This window comes from Cydia strobilella, chromosome 22, assembly GCF_947568885.1.
Source record: "Cydia strobilella chromosome 22, ilCydStro3.1, whole genome shotgun sequence".
NCBI lineage: Eukaryota > Metazoa > Arthropoda > Insecta > Lepidoptera > Tortricidae > Cydia > Cydia strobilella.
In genome coordinates, this window is record NC_086062.1 from 848,553 (window position 1) to 860,801 (window position 12,249).

Genomic DNA, 12,249 nt, shown 5'->3' on the forward strand with positions numbered 1-12,249 from the left:
CTTTTCAGTTTCAGTTTAAGACAAAGTTTATGAATAGGTAGGATAAACATTCCGACCAGTTTATTTGACAAAGAATATCTGAATTTATACCAAATTGACCTGAATATCTATTCAGGTGCTGAATTTCTTAAAAAACAAGCGCACGTGTTGTCATCACGGTTTATGACATACAGCCTGGTGACAGACAGACGGACAGTAGAGTCTTAGCAATAGAGTCCCGTTTTTACACTTTGGGTACGGAAACCTAAAAAGTAACCAAGGAACCATATACATTGGACACACGTAGGGAGCTTTTGAAATGTTTACGTTTCCCATTCGTAAAGTGTCCTAACAGCAAAATCCAACTATCTATATCTCTTTCGCTCATTACTTTTCATATGTAAATGTGGTGGTCGAAAATCGTGGGTTCACCCTCGGGTTGTGCTTTAGCTATGAATTTCGGTTAGGGTCCGTTTCATACAGACAAGTGGTTAATAAGGATATTCGCTGACTTTGAATATGTTTGACGAGGATGTATTTTCAAAATGGCATAAAATCGTCAAATGAAGGAGTTTAATAATAAGTAATACTTAGTTTTAAAGAACATATTAACTATTTACTTAAATAAAACCAAAATTGGGCGATATCGTGAGAATTTTTTGAGAAAAGTTATCTTAAAAAAGAAAAAAACGTTAAATGCTAAAAAATTTGCATCTTTGGTGACAGATTGCACAAAAACTATAAGTGATAGCACTGTAGTGTGTATAAGAGATTAATAGCAAATTTATTAAGGATCACTTCGTTCCTACACACTTTTTCTGTATCTTGAACGGTTTCCTTAAAAATTGAGAAAACCCGGGTTTCAGGCCCATTGCGGGGGGGTGACGGGGGGGGGGGGGGTGACGCAGAGGGGGGAGGGATGGGGAGGGTTGATGAAAAATAACCTCGGTCCATAACGTACATATCCCAATTTAAAAAAGTCTTCCATTAATTATGCCGTAATTTTAGCTAATTTCCCTTACCTAATGATTGACGCGACAGTATCTCGCCGCGAGATAGACTACCCGTCTTTCTGTATGAATTAAAGGGGGTCGGGTAGTCTATGTCGTGACGAAATACTCTCGCGCCAAACATGTGCTAGCCCGGCTATAATTAGTTTATGTAGCTTCAGATACCATAGTAAAAAAAATACAGCGAATATAAGTTTTTATAGAAAACTTGTTTTTGCTCTATTTCGTTTACGTTTACGAGAGCTATATAAAATAATTACAGACCTAGATATACCTCATGTTATCGTATATGCAAGGTTTCATTAAAATCCAACACGTAGTTTTAAAATGAGAACGAAACTCCGTTTGTATGGGAAGGTGAAATTCGGCCGAGCTTGCCCGGGACTCTTACATGAAGATTACTGTTTACATGGCGGAACAAAAAGTATCATTCATAAGATTAACATATAGGATAGCGTTTACCCCTAAAAGCATCTGCTAATAGGATCAGAGTCACATGGAAAAGCTAGTTACTAAATAAAATACCTAATTCATGCATGTTTGAGAAAGATAGACGCATTTAAAATGGCATGGCGGTAAGAAATTCTGCTTCTTCTGATACAGGCGTTCGTAGGGCTCTGTAGGAAAAAGATAGGAGGGCGAACCATTCGTTCAATCCATTAATTGTAATGCAATTATCAATGATACTACATCAGTTACTAGCGGCGATACTCCTCGCCCCTTTTGGAATGTGGCGAAAATCTCGCACTGACCCTTAATGAAACAAGTTGGTCCAGGCTACAGCTATATGTTTGTGAAGCTGGAGCTGGTGATGGTGGTGTGATATTAAAGCGAACAGAGGCCTCGCCGGCGAGTTGCGGAGGCATGAGGCGGGGAACATCTTTGTGTTAACGAGTAATATGCGACTTAAGACCTCGGGACGTGAACACTCGCGACGAGTCAAGACAGTAAGGGGCACGACGACTCAGACAGAGAACTCATTGCATCTAACACCATGAAATAGTAACATAGTAAATGAGAAACTTATATCAAATAACAAACACAAACCACAGTATATAATTATGTATAACTAAACAATTCACAATTAACGTCTGGCACGATACTGCAGAGTCGATACACTCTCGATGTGTGCACGGTGCACCGTCGCATCTAGCGGCGGCAGCGGGGACTTGGTCGGAGCCGGAGCGCTAGGCCTCAGACAGGGCGTCGAAACGAAAGGGGCTAAAGGGCAGGCGAAAGCCGGCACTCCAATGGGTAGGCCTAGTTTTTACAGGCGCCTTCGGGGACATCGGTAAACAATGAATTCGATAGGGTCGTAATCGTAACACAATTTCAAACCGTACCACAAAATTCTTACATTGCATATTTCCATTTTAAAAGAACATTTTTACATATATATGATTAAAATAGAATTTTACTACTGCTGTAATGCGACATGCTAAAGACGGTTAAATTTGAGGCGACGGTATAAAAGTTTTACTTTAATAAACGCCTTAAATAAACTCAATTAGAGTTTATTTTTCAAAAGCTTACACCATGGATAATTTTTAACTATCAATATCACATGTACATGGATAAGTGATAGGACGTCATTTAGCCAAATATTCATTAAAATACACTTTAATTAAACTTGTTTAGAATTGATTTTTCAAAAGCTCAAACCATGGATAATTTATAACTGTCTATGTCATTTGTACATAGATAAGTGGTAGAATGTGATTTAACAATCTATTCTTTAAAATACACCTTAAGTTATCGACTTTAAAATTGATTTTTCAAAACCTCATCGCTATCATTTGTCACTTATACGTTATCCTCGCGACTTTATATTCAATTATATCACTTATCAGATATGCCGTCTTTTCACTTATACAATTATAAATGAAATGGTGACAAAGCATCATAGCCCTCCTGCTCATTATTCTATGCTTATTGCAATGTCTTCCCAATTCGCAACATTAAAAAAATAAGGAATATGAACCAAAGCAAAAAAACTAATCCGAACGGCAATTGAAATCAGAATATTGAGTTTAAAACAACTCAACTCCAATATTGTGCGTTGCATTTGTTAGAGTTCCATCCATCTACATCTAACATCACCCACCTGTCCTCAATTAGGCGGCGCTTTGAAATTCTAATTCCCCCGATCCCGACAAATACACTAATAAATTTGCACGCCCTAAAAACCCGAGAAATTGCACAAAAAACATTTAAATTGGTTTAAAAACCTCAAAAAACGTCAGTCAATCTGAATAACGGATAACGATGCTACTACATCTTCCCAGGCCGTGGCTGAATTTGAATTTTTACATATAAAAGTTTTTTTTCGTATGGGACGCGGCGCTCGCGCTGGTGGTCATACAGTTTTGCAGATTTATTTATCCGAATGCTGGTTTTTTGGCGACGTTTTTGCTTATTGTACAAAAATGTCTTGTTTTTACTGGGTTTCTTTCGGAATGGTTTTGTTTCAGCAAATTAGACGAGGGCCGGTGACGCAGGGCTTTACTGAGCTATAATAACAGCAGTTTAAAATATATAGTTATGAAAAATTACATCTGTAAATCTGATCAATTGTCGAGCTTATCCAAAGCTACAATTTTCAAGTTATTTAAAGTTACATAGCATATTTTGACAGAAAACTTCTTATTCATTTAATTTTTACTGGGCAGACGCGTTTTCACATAGAAAGGTATTTTAAATGAATTTGGGCTCTAATTCCTGCTCTAATAGTTAATGACTTGGCTGCGAGTTCGTTAAGTAGAATGTATAAGAAGTATTCTGTCAAAATTTTCATTCTTGATACAAGCTTTTATCGCTGACTGTACACATTCAACAGGCAACTAATACTTATCGAGACAATTCTAACAAACCCAAACACAATTAGGTTGCGTTGTTTTATCACAGAGTTCCTATGGCTACCTCGTGTCTCCGTCATCAGATCAGCTCGATGGTACCATAATATTGCCTTGTCACCCGTTTTACACAAGTATGTGAAGTTTCAGCTCAATCGAATACTAGGAAGTACTAATTTACATTACATTTGACCCGAACATACATCAGGTTTAAGAATCTTTACATAGACATACATTGCAAGTAATAAAAGGTTCTAAAAAGGGTTTTGATACTGATAATTATCGATTGATTATTCTACGTCATACTGCTTGTCGGGCAGATCCCTGGTTTTGACACTATACATTATTTAAACGACAGTTAGTTGCCAGTCCTCCATTGGTCCAAATAATAATGCAGAATATGCAAAGTGAGAGCGTTTTAGTACTGAACATTCTAATACTGCTGCTCACGCGGCCAGTTTAAGCGCTACTTAAACCACAGTTAGCTACAAGTACAACCAGGCCCCCCAATGGACCAAATAATGATGTAGACTATGCAAAGCAGTAGTATTGACATGCCCCGGGTCGGTGCCCGGCTTTCCTGCTTCTTATTAAGGTTTTTTGATAATAAAAAACTGTTTTAATAATAAAAACAGGTGTACCGGTTTTTGTGGGAAAGCTTTGTTATGTCATTGCGAAATTTACGTTTTCTGTTTGGTAAAAATTGTGCTTTATTGGTTTTCGAGTGGGTCACAGAATTTTTTAATGTTTTAAGGCCCATTTAGATTATACAAGTTTCTTGTACGAGAATTGGCAATTATTGTATGCAATTGTGTTTCAATAATAGTATTCAAGAATTGCACCAAAGATTTTACACATGGGCAATATTCACAAAATTTCATTAAATTATTGAATACAACTATTGCTAGAAAATAATTGCTAACCTCTTTTATGATATTATTGCAAGACAAGGCCCTGACACTCTTTAGTAGAGAAATATAGTCTTATTGCGATTCCTATAAGAGGAAAGAGAAAATAGTGTCATGCTTTGTCCTTATCACCGACCGGGTTTTTTTTTCATGGTCGGGTTATGGCAGCATAGGTAGGAGGCGATGGCGAAATACCAAAATTTATAAGAGTGAAAAAGAAAAAGGATTATGCTGCCATACATTAACATTAACCTGTCAATACATGAATATGTCTTTCTCTTACCCCTGGTCGCTCGGTTTCATGTCTATAACTACTATACTATGTCTATGTTGCAAGAAAAGAATTGCATACAAGTATTGACAAGGTTAAACCTTTTTGTTGTACGATATTTACTTTGTTTTTTTTTTCATTTATTTATTAACACAAAGTATATATATTCTAAAAACTATGGATGGTATAAAAAGGATGTCAATCTCTTATGGCATAATTGTTGCAAAAGTGACCGCTTTTAGCTTTAAATAATAGTTCCTAATCTGTCCGGTGGCGCTAGTTGACATGAGTATAACATGAACCATATAAGGCAACAAATAACCCGACCAAATTACATAGGTTGTTTTTGGTAGTATTTCGGTGTATGGTGGCGCCGCCTAATTACTGTTTTTTGATGGACACTTTTCATATATAGAGATTTGGCTCCTTTATACATATAGTCTCCATGCTAAAAACTATGACAGCGAGCAAAGCCCCCTAAGCATGGAGACTATATAAAGGAGCCAAATCTCTATGTATGAAAAGTGTCCATCAAAAAACAGTAATTAGGCGGCGCCACCATACACCGAAATACTACCAAAAACAACCTACGTAATTTGGTCGGGTTATTTGTTGGTTCATGTTATACTCATGTCCCAGAGCCTAACTAGCGCCACCGGAGAGATTAGGAACTATTATTTAAAGCTGAAAGTGGTCACTTTTGCAACAATTACAACCCCTCTGGTGTTGCGGGTGTCCATGGGCGGCGGTAATCGCTTTCCATCAGGTGATCCGTCTGCTCGTTTGCCTCCTATTTCATAAAAATAAAAAATTCTGCCATAAGAGATTGGCATCCTTTCTACACCATCCATACCCATATCGGCTTAACTGCCGCTGTAATCGCTCTTATTTACTCTTAATACTATGTTGTCTTATATATAATTTTTTAAGCTATGGAGTATGTATTTCATTTCACGAAGTCGGCAATCATGTTTGTTAATTATCCGCCTTCGTGATATGAGATATTCCTTTAAGTGTGACGAACATATAATTTCCTTAACTAAGATATTTGGCTTTTAATATTTACCATAGAGTAACTTATACTAGAGCGGTACTGTCATAGTAAATTTTGTAACCCCAGTAAATTCACTGCCATCTGTCGACACACTTTAAAACTAAAAATTAAGATTTATAAAAATACGATAAAATGTATTTAAATATAGATAAATGATTTTTTTAAATGCATTAATTATTTTTATGATTTTGACCCATGTTCTTTCACTGATATGCGTTAAAATTGTTAAATAACAAACGAAACAGTCAACGCCATCTATACGACAGTGGGCCAAAACTAGTGGCGCCCTCTGAACGAGAATCAAATTTTCTTGATTTTCGAGGCACGTTTTTTTCCTTAGACTGTAAACATCTATTACGGGGTTATATCTATCTTTGATATTTACATAGGTGATAGGTACCTGTTGCTGCAATTATTGTATTGCACCTACTTATTTGCAGTCTCAGATTTTCATTTAATATTGGACGTTCGATGTGTGGTGAAAAATAGCAAAACGTGTTGAAATTTAGTTCTTTAGATTTAATAGAATTCATAGAAATATTTAAAGAGACCATAAATGTTTGCAGGATACTGAAAACAATAATTATAAAGATCGAGAGGACCGCGATTTTGCACTATAAGCATTTTCCATAGAATTGGACGAAGAACGTTTTGGGCTTAAGGCGGTTCCCTTAGCCAGAAGGCGAAATATCTCCTTATATGATCATGTTTTTCTAAGAGGCGTTTATATTTGTAGACGTGGAAAAAATATATGTAGTTCTTGACTATATTATCTTTAACAACATAGCTTCCGATACACGAATTATGACACTTCGCTCGATACAATTAATTCCCAAATTAACCTCTAACTCGGACTTTTAATCCTACTTTACTCGGTTATTTATTATGTGATACTATAAACAAAAAAAAAAACAAAAAACAATCTTAACATAAATAGTAATTTCATAGCTTTAGAATTTTGATATTGTAAGGCAACGTTTTTAAAATAAATAAAAACCGACAAAATTTGATCAAAATTGACACTTGGCGCGTATGTTCTTTCCCGTTCTTTCTTGCGAAATGTGACAAAGACAGCGACAAACCGATGGAACGGCCTTAAAGAAATTTCTAACAAAATTTAACGTTAAAGTTATTTATTTCACAGTGAAGTTATTTCAACGAGAGCCCTGCTTGAGGCACTTGCTCGCCTAGCACTTGGATGACTACCAGTCAGTGGTCCTTCTATATGTGGCTTTCCGTAGAGAAGGGTCCTTACGATTCAAGTGCATGGAAAGCCACATATAACCCCACATCTACTATTTCATTTCTCATACTCTGAAAGTAGGTCGTTCTTGTTTTAAAAAGTGTGCAGAAAATGATACGTGTCTGCTCTAGAACACTGTAAAGGGGCCCATTGACTATCAGTCGGCCGGAAGATATCGGCCTGTCAGTTAGAACAAAAATTTGACAGTTCCGAACAACTGACAGGCCGATATCGTCCGGCGGACTGATAGTCAGTGGGCCCCTTAAGTTCTAAGTATGTACGTTTTTTCTTTTTTTTTACGGTAAGCAATTAAAATGTAAGTTTAAAATGGATTTATTTTACAATTTCCATTCTGACCATTCTGATAATTAACTCCCCATTCCAGTAATAACTATATTTTTAACTAAATTGTGAATTGAAAGTACCCTCAAGAAATACTACTGAAGTTTATACTTAGCCGCGTTTCTTCAAATGCACATGTACTTATATATTTGTTTTTCTCGTATTCGAAATGAATCGTAGAGTGTTTAGCTCGGGTAAAAGGCACCATTTCAGTCTCGGACTATTGGCGCTCTGCACCTCGACAGAAATGGGTGCCTTTCATCCCATGGTTAAGAATCTACTATTAAATTCTCCTATTTACTCATCTAATGCCAAATAAAACGGTGTGCCCGGTGACATCGTTCAACGATTAACCAAAGTTTTATGACATCAAAAGCGAATTAGCGGCCTGCGTAGGTACCCACTTAATGAATGCGGAACAAGTTGCATGATGCAAATGCGAACTCAAATCGCACTTAGCTACAGCTGACGAACTGTTTCTAATGAGAATTGCGGTTTAATGGGGTTTCATTGGCGTTTATTTATCATATTACTAGCTTGCAAATGGATTCGTAATAAAAACAACTTAGGTATTTATACTAAGTAACGGGAAGTATCGGGAGAGGAAAACCGAGGAAAAGGTGGATAGACTGTGTGAGAGATGATATGAAACGAACGCGAGTGAATGATGAGATGACGGGCGAGAGAGATGTATTTAAGAAAAAGACATACTGCGCCGACCCCGAATGAATTTTTTTTTTTTTTTTTTTTTTTTTTATACCACGTCGGTGGCAATCAAGCATACGGCCCGCCTGATGGTAAGCAGTTACCGTAGCCTATGAACGCCTGCAACACCAGAGATATTGCACGCGCGTTGCCGACCCTTTAAAAACCTGTACACTCCTTTTTTGAAGAACCCCATACTGTAGCCCCTCGGGAAAACCTCGGCAGGGAGCTCATTCCACAGCCGAAGCGTACGCGGGAGGAAATTCCTCTTAAACCGCACAGTACGCGACCATTTAGGTGCTAGGGTGTGAGGATGAGGTTAAGGATAAGGAATGGGTTAAGGGCAAGCGAATGATGAGGTTATTTATCCTAAATATGTCCTTCCCCGGGACTGAAACTATATCTGTACCAAATTGCATCTAAATCTAGTTCCTGGAAGACAGACTTACTCGGTTTTTCGCATTTTTAATAATAGTATGGATTTTTGTTTATTTAGAATGGATTTTTATTTATTTTTTTATATGTAATTATGTATGTCCCTTAGTAACCGTTAACGCAGTGTCAAATTGTACTAGTAACCATGGTAACTCCAAGTTTAACCGGTTAATCCCGTGTTAGTGGGATGGTGCAAGTGGCCCTTAAAGGGTTAAATTTTGTCCCTTTCTAACAAACACAATTAATATAAAAGTGACGCAGTACTAACGATTATCAGGGGCAATACTTGACAAACGATGTATATTTTTACAACAAAATAATTAATTAAGGTGGAACGCAGTAGTACCCTAAAGAAGAACATAAACATACAATACATTTAACTTTCACCCAATGTAGATTCCTTGCATACCTCTTAAAAGATTTTGTTACAAACCTAATAAAACCATAACGCACTGAAAAACCAAGCAATCACAAAATACTCTCACCTCCAAATTAATACAAAACTTAAGTCATTATTTGGCATCTAAGCTTGATACATTTATGAAGCATTTCTTCAGAAAAACGTCCTTTGGCGGTCAACTTTTTTGCGAATCAGAATACAATGGTCGGAGACAAATTCAAGAGTAGCATTCCTCGGGCCGTAGTGTTTAGGAGTCATTTTAATTGACCGCCTTGAAAATAATCGCCGGTAAAAAAGGTTTTTTAAATTCTTTAAGGGACAGACGAAGCGCTATGACGGAATGCCACGGGGCTGGTTTTTGGAGCGGGTCCTAAATGAAGTTTGATTGCATAAATGGATGCATTTTGAAATGCAACAGCTAGCTGAATCTGCTAGTCGTTTGATTGCTTATTTTAGCGACAGAAATGTAACAATCAATAACGTGACTGAAAGAGAACTTCGAAATCCAAATGTAAGTAAAATATTTATGAGAAAATAAACCACTTTAGCTTTTGAATTCGGTATAATTGTGAAGTTTTAAACCAAAAGGTACCACATTGTCGCTAGTCGATAAGGTTTATTTCAAATTGAAGCTATATGGAAATAGCGCCTTATTGACAGCTGACAATAAGTACCCTTTTGCTTGAGAATGGCACAATTAATTAAAAATGGTCATAACGAACCGTACCTACTAACATACTGAAATAAAGTTTTTCTATTTTATTTACGTAACATTGGTATCGAGTCGTTATTATAAGTAGTCGATAGACTTCTTGTCAAACAAGTTTGTCAGTAGAAAAAGGCACGAAATTCAAATTTTCTATGGGACGATAACCCTTCGCAGCATTTTTTTTTTTTACGCTTTTTGCTACTGACGGAAATAGCTTGACAGACTATAATATTGGATTTAAATAACACCTCAAGCAAAGTTACGTGTACTAGACTGAGTGGTAGCATAGTTTTAGCTGGTCATTGATTTTTAGACAGAATGTCTCAAAAACTATAAGAAACTGTAAGATTAACTTTAAATGTATTTATTAAAATGCCGTAAAAACTCAGTACCTAAATATCTAAAATAAATATTTTTTTTGCCTGTTTATTGCAGCCAACGAATGATGCATACTTAGTGTAAAATGGTACCTAACAGAAAACTAACTGTTTTTCATATACAGAGTATAATTTTTAACACCAGCCATACTTTGCGTAGTGAATTTATAGGTCATACTGAACAACTTTTATTATGGGACCAATGCCGAAATCGCGAAAAAAAATTTGGCTGTTTCATTTCTATGAGACAGCCCTATTTTTTTTACGATTTCGGCATCCCATAATGAAAATTGTTCAGTATGGCCTATAAAGTCACTACGCAGAGTGCTGGTGCTTAAAAATCCACTGTATTTATTTTCCTAATTGTTCAATGAGGTTGGCAACAATGGCAACTGTCAAAGGTTTGTATAGATGGCGCCATCATAGCTTGCCCCTTTCACTAGTTTAGTTATGAGATTTGGCTTAAAGGGCTGGCATCCAGGGGATAAAATTCCATTAAAAAAACAAGAATTTGACACAATTCCAGGAATTGACAGGGCAAGCTATGCTGGCGCCATCTGCTACCTAAATACTTCGACCGGCCAACCCCATTTTGACGAAATCAAAAGTCGAAACAATCGCAAAGGCCTGTTATTTCTAAATCACTGGTGCGTCGGTTTTTTCTCATTTCAACGGAATTATAAAGAAAGTCAGCTATTTAACCTTCTTGTCTTCTTTTTATTGGGTAAACAAGAAAAAAGATGTTTAAAATTCGGATGCTATCAAAACCACGTCAAAGCCGCCGCCGCTACGAAATTAATTCTATGGGGCATTTATTTATTTGGTAGAAACAAACAAGTAAGAAACGTAGTCAACTCTGCTTCTTCAAATATTGTCTTATAAATAATAAATGCGTACGAAATTCTTGTATAACCAAAGGAAACTTTAAAACCAATTTAAATCCGAGCAATATTACCACAACGCGGCAAAAACGCAAGAATCCAGATGTACGCACGCTCGAAATTATGACTTTCATTAGCAAAAACAAATATCGTAAATACCGGCCGGCACTGGTCATCAAGATCGCGACATCCATTACGTAAAAAAAACTTACTGGCCGGTTGAAAAAAAAGAAAACAAAGTTTAAAAAATCAAACTGTCAAAACGGTGGCCGTAAATTTTCCCGCGTTGGCGCGAAGCGTTGCGATTGGTCGTTTGCGGCGGGGGCGTGGTTGTGAATCGAATAAGGAACATCGATTTATTTATGAAGTGCATTTTGAGTGTTTTTTGGTGCACGCTCCTGTATGGCACCTTGGGGGCGGGGGTCATTTGACTTGGTGATGGCGATGCGTGGACGATAAAACACTGTGAGTTATTTGAGTAAACTACGGTGGTGCGGCATGTCCGGCTGAAACATGTAAACCTTTGCTTCGTCTAGTTAAATATCGCGGAGAAAATCGTTCCAACTTTTAGTCTACAAATCTTGAAAAAAAATACTAGATATTTTTGTACTAGTATATATACTTATTTCCATCAAAAAGTACCTATCGTCTGTCAAGCCTTTTCTAAATCCATGGAGACTATATAAAGGAGCCAAATCTCTATGTATGAAAAGTGTCCATCAAAAAATAGTAATTAGGCGGCGCCATCATACACCGAAATACTACCAAAAAACCCCTTCGTAATTTGGTCGGGTTATTTGTTGCCTTTTATCTTATATGGTTCATGTTATACTCATGTCCCAGAGCCTGACTAGCGCCACCGGAGAGATTAGGAACTATTATTTAAAGCTGAAAGCGGTCACTTTTGCAACAATTCTGCCATAAGAGATTCCTTTCTATACCATCCATATCCGAATCCGAATCCGTCTTCTGAATCCGTCACTCAATTTATCAAGAAGTTTCACAGTGCATATCGCCCGTGTCCCGGCTACTACAACGTTGTTGATATTCTTTACACCACCCCAGCTCGTAATCTCTTTATTC

The 12,249-nt window shown here is 36.9% G+C and overlaps 1 protein-coding gene across 5 annotated transcripts in view; it reads right to left on the minus strand.

Moving 5' to 3' along the window:
- LOC134751574 (filamin-A) overlaps window positions 1-12,249 on the minus strand; it is a 104,125-nt gene that overhangs the window by 16,806 nt on the left and 75,070 nt on the right. The gene's annotated exons all lie outside the window — the stretch shown is intronic.